Source organism: Microcaecilia unicolor, chromosome 2, assembly GCF_901765095.1.
Source record: "Microcaecilia unicolor chromosome 2, aMicUni1.1, whole genome shotgun sequence".
In the NCBI taxonomy this organism is placed as follows: Eukaryota; Metazoa; Chordata; class Amphibia; order Gymnophiona; family Siphonopidae; genus Microcaecilia; species Microcaecilia unicolor.
The window spans coordinates 327,483,258-327,495,819 of NC_044032.1; the positions used below are offsets into that span (position 1 = coordinate 327,483,258).

At 44.8% G+C, this 12,562-nt stretch overlaps 1 protein-coding gene across 1 annotated transcript in view; it reads right to left on the reverse strand.

Moving 5' to 3' along the window:
• Positions 1–12,562, reverse strand: part of DNAH6 (dynein axonemal heavy chain 6) — a 2,906,060-nt gene that overhangs the window by 2,356,147 nt on the left and 537,351 nt on the right. The gene's annotated exons all lie outside the window — the stretch shown is intronic.

The window sequence follows — 12,562 nt, forward strand, 5'->3', positions numbered from 1 at the left end:
CCTGCAGTGCCCGCAAGGTCCCCCTGCTCCGGAAGGCACATGTGACGGCCCGTCTGAAGTTTGCCAGTGAACACCTGGATGATGCCGAGAGTGATTGGGAGAAGGTGCTGTGGTCAGATGAGACAAAAATTGAGCTCTTTGGCATGAACTCAACTCGCCGTGTTTGGAGGAAGAGAAATGCTGCCTATGACCCAAAGAACACCGTCCCCACTGTCAAGCATGGAGGTGGAAATGTTATGTTTTGGGGGTGTTTCTCTGCTAAGGGCACAGGACTACTTCACCGCATCAATGGGAGAATGGATGGGGCCATGTACCGTACAATTCTGAGTGACAACCTCCTTCCCTCCGCCAGGGCCTTAAAAATGGGTCGTGGCTGGGTCTTCCAGCACGACAATGACCCAAAACATACAGCCAAGGCAACAAAGGAGTGGCTCAGGAAGAAGCACATTAGGGTCATGGAGTGGCCTAGCCAGTCACCAGACCTTAATCCCATTGAAAACTTATGGAGGGAGCTGAAGCTGTGAGTTGCCAAGCGACAGCCCAGAACTCTTAATGATTTAGAGATGATCTGCAAAGAGGAGTGGACCAAAATTCCTCCTGACATGTGTGCAAACCTCATCATCAACTACAAAAGACGTCTGACCGCTGTGCTTGCCAACAAGGGTTTTGCCACCAAGTATTAGGTCTTGTTTGCCAGAGGGATTAAATACTTATTTCCCTCTGCAGAATGCAAATAAATTCATATACTTTCCACAATGTGATTTTCCGGATTTAATTTGTGATGTGCTATCTCTCACTGTTACCAATAACCTACCCTTCAATTATGGGCTGCTCATGTCTTTGTCAGTGGGCAAACTTACAAAATCAGAAAGGGATCAAATACTTATTTCCACCACTGTAGGTGTTTTAAAATTTCTTTTCCCAGGCCACTAAGTAGATACATTTTGTCTATAACTTCAGGAGGGGCTAGGGCATTTCAGGAGCAGAACTTAAATTTATCCTTAGAGGACTGAATAGTTAGCTACTAGCCAGAAATAAATTATCCATACCATAGGAGCAAGCTCTGTGCGTCCTTCAGCATCCCCAATATTGAGCAAACTCCTTGACTGTGTCCAGGAAGGGAAATATCTGTTGGGTTTAGCACCCCTAATTATTTTGAAAAGTTGGCTCCTATGATCCGTACAAATGACTGCATAAGGTGTAGTGCTAACATTATATATCAGTCTGTATTATATGGCTAGATTAGCTGAAAATATGCATAAAGCTATCCAAATAGCTTCTATGGTATCTATGTGGTAATCATCTCACTGAATATTGCCCTTACTATAGATATGAAAATGAACGCATATCTTAAATTCTATCCTTCCCCAAAAGAGCAAATTTCAATAAAGCTGCATTGTAAATATTTCTCCATTAGAATTATGACACCTTTTCAAATAATGTATTCACTTCATGGTCATAACATTCAAATGTTTTCTCATTTTTTTTCCAATTTAAATAACTTACATAAGTACATAAGCCTTTCCATACTGGGACAGACCGAAGGTCCATCAAGCCCAGGATCCTGTTTCTAAAGGTGGCCAATCCAGGTCACAAGAACCTGGCAAGATCCCAGAACAGTAAAATCGATTTTATACTGCTTATCGCAGGAATAAGCAGTGGATTTTCCCAAGTCCATCTTAATAACGGCTTAAGGACTTTTATTTTAGGAACTTGTCCAAACCTTTAAAAACCCTGCTAAGCTAACTGCTTTTACCACATTGTCTGGCAATGAATTTCAGAGTTTAGATACACATTGAGTAAAGAAATATCTTTTCTAATTTGTTTTAAATTTGATAAAATGGATGGAACGACTACCTTATGAGGAGAGGTTAAGAAGGCTAGGACTCTTTAGCCTGGAGAAAAGACAGCTGAGGGGTGATATGATAGAGGTCTACAAAATAATGAGTGGGGTAGAGGAGACAGATGTGAAGCATTTGTCTACGCTTTCTAACAACAGTGGCGTACCAAGGGGGGGTGGTGGGGGCGGTCCGCCCAGGGTGCACGCCGCTGGGGGGTGCCGTGGCGTGCGCCTGCTCTGAGTTCGCTAAACTTCGTCGCTCGTTTGCTGCAGCTCCCTCTGCCCTGGAACAGGTTACTTCCTATTCCGGGGCAGAGGGAGCTGCAACGAAGTTTAGCGAACTCGGAGCAGGCACGCACTGCGGCACCCCCCCCAGTGGCATGCACCCGGGAGGGGTGTCATTTCGCCGGGGGGGGGGGGGGGCAAAGGTGTCATTTAGCGGGGGTGGGGCGCTGCACCCGGGGGGGGGGGGGCACATCGGCGCTCCGCCCCGGGTGCCATCCAGGCCAGGAATGCCACTGTCTATCAATAATAGAACCAGGGGACACAAGATGAAATTAGAATGTGGTAGGTTTAAAACAAATCGGAGAAAGTTTTTCTTTACTCAGCGCGTGGTTAGACTCTGGAACTCATTGCTGGAGAAGATAGTGACGGCAACTGGCCTTGCTGAGTTTAAAGGGGGTCTGGACAGATTCCTGAAGGAAAAGTCCATTGATCGTTATTAAATTTTGGGGTTTTGCCAGGTTCTTGGGGTCTGGATTGGCCGCTGTCGGAGACAGAGTGCTGGGCTTCATGGACCTTTGGTCTTTTCCCAGCATGGCAGTGCTTATGTACTTACGTACTACTTAGTAGTTTCATTGTGTGCCCACTAGTCCTTGTATTTTTGGAAAGAGTAAACAAGCAATTCACATCTACCTATTCCACTCCACTCATGATTACATAGACTTTATTATATTTCCCCTCAGCCATATCTTCTCTAAGCTGAGGAGCCCTAGTTTCTTTAGTCTTTCCTCATAGGGAAGTTGTTCATTCCATTTACATTTTCATTGCACTTCTCTGTACCTTTTTTTAAACTCTGCTATATCTTTTTTGAAATGCGGTGACCAAAATTGTACACAATATTTTAAGTTCAATCGCACCATGGAACAATACAAAGGCATTATAATATTCTCGGTTTTGTTCTCCATTCCTTTCCTAATAATTCCTAAGTTTTATATGTTTATTAAAGTTTTTGTCATACAAATAATACAAAAGTGAACACTAAAGCAAACAGAACCCCCCCCCCCCCCAAAATAAACACAAATATGTAAAAAAAAAAAAAAAAAGTGTCAGCATAACATAATCAGAGGTCCATGGCAATACCTGGAAACAAATAGTATGGATACCCCAGGTCAATGAGTGCAATGTGGCTCCTGGCAAAAGAGGTCTAAACGAGCCCAGGTCCGCAAAACAGACCTAATGGTTCTACGCCTAATAATTCCTAACATTCGATTTCCTTTCTTAGCTTCCACTGTACATTGAGTAAAGGGTTTCAAAGTATCATCAGTGCTGACACCTAAATCCTTTTCCTGGGTGATGAGTCCTAATGAGAAACCTTGCACCATGTAGCTATGGTTTGGGTTTCTCTTCCCTACATGCATTACTTTGTACTTGCTCATATTAAAGACTACATTTTATCAATGGCACCCAAATAAACAGATGTGCGCCAAACTAAAAGAAAAAAACAGAACTTAAGTTTACCATCTGAGCTGTCTGAGCTATGCTGGGCATTTTCAGACTTGGTTTGATTGTAAATTGATGTTACCTGTGTCTTAATATGTTCCTGATGACCTGCTTCTATTCTATCTTACTTTTTAACTGTCTTTTCACTTGCAGAGGGTCTGACTCTATAGTCCCACACACCCACCCCTCTCCCACCCACCCCTATGTGACCTCCCATTAAATAGGGCAATCAAGGGACAAATATCTTCATTACACCATAATTGGTCAATCCTACGCCTTGTTATCCCCTATTATAGTTCACCTTTTCACACTTGTGAATCACATCAATATGACCTTCATTCAGTGCAATACATGTTCTGCTTTAATCCTAAGGCAAACTACCTGGAACCTTAAAGCGTGTCCTATCTGTCTCGAAATATCAGCTTTGAAGGATGCGATCACCAAACTCAAGAAGGAATTAGCTACAACTAAAAAAGCATCCAGGAATACTCAATTCCCAGCCCATTTACCACCACCACTGCCACAGAGAATGAAACAACAGAGGAATAGATGGGTCATGGTAGGCTCTGGTAGACTAAGATCTGAGACACAGAAGCACTCACACTCCCAACCTTTTTCCTTGTCAAATTCTTTTGCTGCATTGCATCATCATGATGCCGAATAAAGAAGTACTGTGGTGGAACCAGAGGAAATGAAAGTAGCACAACTCAACAAACATCCCCCAAACAAAGACAGATTGGTGAAAAGCAGAAGACTCTTACTGCTCGAAGACTCCATTATCAGAGGCATTAACTTAGGAACACAGTTCAAGGGATCCAACCTAGTGAAATGCCTTCCAGGATCTTCAGCTACCAGATGTACCGACCAAATACGGAAAGTGATCCGAGAAGAAAGCAAGGCTTCAAAAATACTGATGTTGTAATTCACCTGGGGACAAATGACCTGGCCAACAATAGCAAGTTTACAGCACAGAGAGCGTTTCAGAAGCTTGGGGAGGGACTGAAATCTTTGGTTCGGACTGTGGCGTTTTCTGAAGTAATTCCCGCAAGGGGGAAGGGAGAGGAAAGACTATGCAAAACAGTAGATTTCAATAAGTGGCTTGAGTCTTGGTGTAAAGAAGAAGGTTTTAGATACATAGGAGCATGGGGTAATATGTGGAAAAATAACAGGCTGTACTGTAATGAGGGGCTACATCTTCCTGTGACGGGAAAAAAGATCCTTGGGGAGAAATTCTCACAGTATGTTTCTAGACATTTAAACTAGAAGGCGGGTGTGACAAAAGGAAACAAGGGAATTCAGAAAGTCCCCCCCCCCCCCCCCAGAATAAACATGATAGCAGAGGGAAAGGTCATCTAAATATAGAAAACCACCTAAACTCACTAAGCCCATGGAAAGCAATGAGCATAAAATGCTCGTAGTCTAGGTAAAAAGGTTCAAGACTTACAAGCCCTGATGTTTGAAGAAAACTTGGATATTGTTGCTATTACAGAGATGTGGTTCAATGATTCCCATGAATGGGATGTGACTATACTGGGCTAGTCTTTTTAGGAAGGATAAAGAGGGCCGAAGAGGTGGAGGAGTGGCACTGTATGTGAGAAACAATATCAGAGCGGCTGAAATGTGGGGAACTTGGAGAAAGGAAGAAGCCTTATGGATCGTCCTGGAAAGAGAAGATGGAACCTGTATCCACACGGGGGTTATCTACAGACCTCCAGCACAAATGGAGAAGCTAGACAAGGATCTGATAGAAGATATTCAAAAGATTGGTATGAAAGGGGAGGTGCTACTGTTGGGAGATTTTAAATTGTCTGATGTGGACTGAAACGTCCCGTCTGCAGAAACGGAAAGAAGTAGGGAGATTGTGGGCGCCTGTCAAAGTGCCTTGCTCAGACAAATGGTGACAGAACACACAAGGGAAGGGTCGATGCTGGATCTAGTGCTTACGAATGGAGGAAGTGTTTCCAAAATCCGGGTGGGTGCCCACCTATGTAATAATGATCATCACACCATATGGTTTGATATACGGGCATACTGATTTCGATAAAATGGGGGAATACTTGAAGGAGCTGTTGGAGTGGGAAGGCATAGGAGAAGTGGAAAATCAGTGGTCAAAGCTAAAGGCTGCTATAAATATGGCAACTGATCTTTACGCTAGGAAAGTAAACTAAAACAAGAGAAACAGGAAACCTATATGGTTCTCCAAACTAGTAGCTGAAAAAATAAGAGCAAAAGAGGCTTTGTTCACAAAATACAAAAGAACGCAATGAGAGGATCATGGAAAAGATTATTGGATTAAACTCAAAGAAGCGAAGAGGGAAATATGGCTAGTGAAAGCGCAAGCGGAAGAAAAAATGGCTGAAGATGTACAGAGAGGTGAGAAGACCTTTTTCAGATATATTGGAGAAAGGACAAAAAACAGGAATGGAATTGCAAGACTGAAAGATAATGAGAATGGCTATGTGGAGAGTGAGGAGGATAAAGCGAATGTGTTAAACAATTATGTTTCTTCGGTGTTCACGGAGCAAAATCTTGGTGAAGGACTGTGGTTGGCTACCAAGGGAATATCTGGGAATGGAGTGGATAATGCGCCATTTACGGAAGAGTTTATAAACTGCTGGAGAATCTGAAGGTGGACAAAGCTATAAGGCTGGATGGGTTACATCCCAGGATACTGAGGGAGCTCAGAGAGGTCCTGATGGGACCTCTTAAAGATTTATTTAATAGATCTTTAGAGATGGGAGAGGTTCCAGGAGATAGGAGATGAGAGGATGTGGTCACAAAAGTGGAGACAGGGAAGAAATGGAAAACTACAGACTAGTAAGTCTCACGTCGGTGGTAGGAAAAATAATGGAGTCGCTGCTGAAAGAAAGGATAGTTAACTTTCTAGAAACCAACAGGTTACAGGACCCGAGGCAACATGGCTTTACCAAAGGAAAATCCTGCCAAATGAATCTTATTGACTTCTTTGATTGGGTGACCAAAGAACTGGATGAAGGACGTACGCTAGATGTAATCTACTTGGATTTCAGTAAAACCTTTGCTACAGTCCCCCACAGAAGACTCGTGAATAAGCTGAAAGGGTTGAACTTAGGACCAAAAGTGGTGAACTGGATAGGAAACTGGTTGACCGACAGGTGGCAGAGAGTGGTGGTAAATGGAATCTACTCGGAGGAAAGGAAGGCGAGCAGTGGAGTTCCTCAGGGGTCGGTGCTGGGGCCTATTCTGTTTAATATATTTGTGAGAGATATTGCTGAAGGGTTGGAAGGAAAGGTTTGCCTTTTTGCGGATGACAGAAAGATAGCCAATAGAGTGGATACCCTGGAGGGAGTAGAAACAATGAGAAGGGATCTCCAAAAGTAAGAAGAATGGTAGCGAGTCTGGCAGTTAAAACTTAATATTACAGCTGTCACCCCAGGCTTAACATAACCATGCACTCAGTAGTGGAGAAAAAAGTCTCAGTAACGCCACCCAGCCAGCCCGAAATTACAGACTATAAGGCATGGGCCTGGCGCATCATCATCTGGCTCAAAAAAAACTCCACAATTCCTTAGTGTCTCAAGGTGTATATTGCAAACCTTTTCTCAATATTACTAATAAGGTGACAAACGTGTATGCATACTTCATAGAGCACAGAATGTAGATAGAATCAATTACTTTCAATTCTATTCATGCAGTTTAAATCAGTTAAATGTCAACTCAATACTGCTACTTTTCAGTCCTGGTGATACAGCCACAAATCACTTACCTTGAATCCAATTGCTGCAGTGTTTCGCTGTTCAAAATATCACCGGCTTCAACCCATAGAACTGAAAGTAATTGATTCTATCTACATTCTGTGCTCTATGAAGTATGCATACACGTTTGTCACCTTATTAGTAATATTCAGTGGCGTAGCCAGACCTGACATTTTGGCTGGGCCCAGAGCTAATATGGGTGGGCACTATATATCCATCCCATAGCTAAACATCAGCTCTATCTTCCACCCCACTCCTCCCTGTAGCCTAGCATCAGCCCTGTCCTACTCACTACCCACCCCCTATGGAATTAAATTAAAAAAAGACTTTTTTTTCATGCCCACCTCTGCATGCACCGGTCCACCCAGAGAAAACAGCTGGCGCCTACACTTTTTTTTTTTAAATTTTAAACTAGGCACTGCAGAGACCATCCCCACCCAAAAACCCACCAAAATGAGAGACAGACAACTTTTTTTAAAATTAAGCTAGCTTGGCACTATTAAAATTTAATGTTGGGGAATTTTTGGGTGGGGATGGGCTCCTCATTGCCCTAGGCCCCTGATGGCGAACCTATGACACGCGTGTCAGCACTGACACGCGTAGCCATTTTCGATGACACGCGGCGGCGCCGCAGTGTGGTCCGCCCTCCCTCCTCGCTCCCGGAAACTAACCTTAAAGCCTCCTTTCACGTCGCAGCAAGCAGTAGCAGGGCAGGCCACTCCTTCCTTCCGTGTCCTAACCTCGCCTGACGTAACGTCCGCGAGGGCGGAGCACAGAAGGAAGGAGAAGAGGTCTGCCCTGCTGCTGCTTGCTGCAGCGTGAAAGGAAGCTTTAAGGTTAGTTCCGGGCCCGGTAGTGGGTGGAGGGGGGGGCCCGGCGATCTCGGGTGGGCAGCGATCTCGGGTAGGGGGGGCCCGGGGGCGGTCCTAGTAGCAGTGATTTTTCTTGAAGTGACACACCACCCGAGTTATGCTCGGTTTTTTGGTGAATTTTGACACACCAAGCTCAAAAGGTTGCCCATCACTGCCCTAGGCAGTGAAATGTCTACCCCTCCCCCCCCATCCAGAAGTCCATTACCAGACCACAGCCATCATTTTGATTACAAAAGAGTAATCAAAATGCTGGCTGGTCATGGTGGTGGGCTTCTGGGTGGGAGTGGGCTCTTCACTGAAGGGCAAAAAAAGGTATATTTTAATCATTAAATATATACATTTTTTGCCCTAGGCAGTGAGTGAAGTGCTTACCCCACCCAGAAATTCCACAACAATAAATTTTAATAGTGCTCAGGCCCCAGCTAGCTTAATTAAAAAAAAAAAAATTACATGATGAAGTTAAAATTATGATTAAAGAAAAAAAAGCATTTACAATTTTATTACCTGCTGGGCTGGGCTGGCAGCTGCTTGGCAGTATTAGAGTTGCACTACAGCGTGGTACCGAGACAGGAACTCAATTCTCGAATGATCTTCACGATCGAAGAACCATTCCCAATTCCCACGTTTCCAGGGCAGGGCAGGGCCAGGCTGAGGCTCGCAGTGCACTAGCTCAATGCTCAACCCTCCTGCGTGCACGTGCAGCTATTTTTTTAGCTTGCCCTGATGCCACAAGCGAGCGGACAGAGCCGAGCGGAGCGAGGCTGAGCATGCCCCTGCGCATAGCCACGTCATCATATAGTCGTACCGCTACCGCGCAGGATGGAACAACAACTACAACAACAACAAACACAAGCTGCGCCGCATGGCCGTGATGCGACAGACCTGCAAGTGCATTAGCGCCGAGCCGACTGCCGAGTCTGCCACTCTGCCTATGCAAGCCCAAAGGGTAGGCGGGCTGGAGCCTGGGCTTGAGGTCAGCTAATCGGGTGCCGTCTCTGCCGTGTCACGCTAGGCTGCTACAGTGTGTGCGCTTGGGTGGGCGGGCGGGCGGGCCTGGGCCCACCCGTACCTACGCCCCTGGTAATATTGAGAAAAGGTTTGCAATATACACCTCGAGACACTAAGGAATTGTGGAGTTTTTTTTGAGCCAGATGATGATGCGCCGGGCCCATGCCTTATAGTTTGTAATTTTGGGCTGGCTGGGTGGCGTTACTGAGGCTTTTTTCTCCACTATTGAGTGCATGGTTATGTTAAGCCTGGGGTGACAGCTGTAATATTCATTGTTTTTGTACACAGCAGGTGTGAGGCTGTGTTGTGAGTTTCGGGATATTTTCAAAGCTTGAGTGAATCAGTAGTTAAAATTTAATGCCAAGAAATGCAGAGTGATGCACTTGGGGTGCAGAAACTCAAAAGAGAGATACCGAATAGGAGGGGAGAGATTAGTAAGCTCGACTAAGGAGAGAGACCTTGGGGTGTTGGTGTCCGAGGATCTAAAGGTGAAGAAACAATGTGACAAGGCAACGACCAGGGCCAGAAGGATGCTAGGCTGCATAGAGAGGGGTATAACCAGCAGGAGGTGTTGATGCCCCTCTAGAAGTCATTGGTGAGGCCCCATTTGGAGTACTGTGTTCAGTTTTGGAGGCCGTATATTGCTAAAGATGGAAAAAGATTGGAAGCGGTGCAAAGAAAAGCTACAAAAATGGTATGGGATTTGCATTGCAAACCGTACGAGGAGAAACTTTCCGACCTGAACATGTATACCTTGGAGGAAAGAAGAAACGGGTGACATGATACAGACATTCAAATATTTGAAATGTATTAATCCGCAAACAAACCTTTTCCAGAGACGGGAAGGTGGTAGAACTAGAGGACATAAATTGAGGTTGAAGGGGGGCAGACTCAGGAGTAATGTCAAGAAGTATATTTTCACGGAAAGGGTGGTAGATACTTGGAATGCCCTCCCACGGGAGATGATGGAGATGAAAACGGTAATGGAATTCAAACATGGGTGGGATAAACACGTAGGAATCCTGTTTAGAAGAAATGGATCTACGGAATCTTAGTGGAGATTGGGTGGCAACGCCGGTAATTGGGAAGCAAAACCAGTGCTAGGAAGACTTCTACAGTCTATACCCTGATCGTAACTGAATAGATATGAATGGGCTGAAGTGTAAATTTTAAGGGGCTTCGATGTTAGCTTCAGAACTTTTAGTACAAGAAGAGTGCTGGGCAGACTTTTACAGTCTGTGCCTGAGAATGGCAAGGACAAATCAAACTCGGGTATACATTTGCTGCTGTGGCCTAGTGGTTAGGGTGGTGGACTTTGGTCCTGGGGAACTGAGGAACTGAGTTCGATTCCCGGCACAGGCAGCTCCTTGTGACTCTGGGCAAGTCACTTAACCCTCCACTGCCTGCCGCATTGAGCCTGCCATGAGTGGGAAAGCGCGGGGTACAAATGTAACAAAAAATATAAAGTATCACATACCATGTAAAACGAGTTTATCTTGTTGGGCAGACTGGATAGACTGTTCAGGTCTTTATCTGCCGTCATTTAATATATGTTATGTTATGTTAAAACTATGGGTGCAGATATATATGGCTGTATTCAATAAATAGCCATCTGTTTCATGCCCTTTACTGAATACAGTCATAAAATTCTGTGCCCGACTTGAGCATCATGCCTAAATTCCATGCCTGTCCAATCCATGCAGAAACTTAGGTGCTGTTATTTCAGTACTGATGTCAACGGATAATGCATAATTATGTCATGCATGCAAGGACAGTGAGAAAAATGGCAACGAGCAGAAGGCAGCCAAATTTTAATGAAGATGATACTCTCCTCCTGACAAGACAGATCATGGCCAAGGAGAAAAGATATTTTATTATATCAGTGCACAGGAGGAAGAGCTACAATGTCTACAGGAGGGCATGGATGAGGCTGACTGTATTCTACAATGAGCATGCTTCCTTCCCTACGCAAAATGCAAACAGGGTACAGTAAAGCTCCTGATTGCAGCAGAAGAAAGCATTACTTGCATACTAATTAATCCGTAAGATTAACCTTGAATTTTCATTCAAACCCTCCCCCACTCTCACACCCACTCTCCTTTCCTTCCTTCTTTCTCCTCCTTCTCAGAAGTTTCTGCTAAAGAAACTGCCCTTCTTCTTTCCTCCTCTAAATCTACTACCTGTTCCTCTGATCCCATCCCCACTTACCTACTTACCACTATCTGTCCTACTATCATCCCCGTCATCTGCCACATCCTTAATATTTCACTCTCCACTGCAACGTTTCCTACGGCCTTCAAACATGCTATTGTCACTCCACTCCTTAAAAAACCCTCACTTGACCCTACATGTCCCTCCAACTATCGCCCCATCTCCCTTTTCCCTTTCCTCTCCAAATTACTTGAGCGTGTTGTTTACCGCCGTTGTCTTGACTTTCTCTTTTTTCAACCTATTCTTGACCCACTTCAATCTGGTTTTCGCCCTCTTCACTCTACTGAAACTGCACTTACCAAAGTCTCTAATGATCTGCTTCTGGCTAAATCCAGAGGTCTCTATTCCATCCTCATCCTTCTTGACCTATCTTCTGCTTTCGACACTGTTGACCACACTTTACTCCTTGATACGCTATCCTCACTTGAATTCCAGGGCCCTGTTCTTTCCTGGTTCTCGTCTTACCTCTCACTCCATACTTTCAGCATTCACTATGGTGGATCCTCTTCAACTTCCCTCCCGCTTACTGTAGGTGTGCCTCAAGGCTCTGTCCTTGGACCACTCCTTTTCTCCATCTATACCTCTTCCCTTGGTGCCCTGATCTCTTCCCATGGCTTTCACTACCACCTTTATGCTGATGACTCTCAGATCTACATCTCCACCCCTGAAATCTCAACTTTAATCCAGGACAAAATCTCTGCCTACTTGTCTGACATTGCTGCCTGGATGTCTCAACGCCATCTTAAATTAAACATGTCTAAAACCGAACTTCTCATTTTTCACCCTAAACCCTCCTCCCCTATTCCCCCATTCTCTATCTCTGTCAATGGCTCTCATATCCTCCCTGTCTCCTCGGCTCGTAACCTTGGAGTCATCTTCGATTCCTCTCTCTCCTTCTCTGCCCATATTCAACAAATTGCCAAAACCTGTCGCTTCTTTATCTACAACATTAGCAAAATTCACCCCTTCCTTTCTGAACACGCCACCAGAGCCCTTATTCACACCCTTGTTACTTCTCGCTTAGACTATTGCAATTTACTTCTCACTGGTCTTCCGCTCAGCCATCTCTCTCCTCTCCAGTCTGTCCAGAATTCTGCAGCACGACTTATTTTCCGCCAGAATCGTTATGCCCACACTAGCCCACTCCTCAAGTCACTTCACTGGCTCCCTGTCCA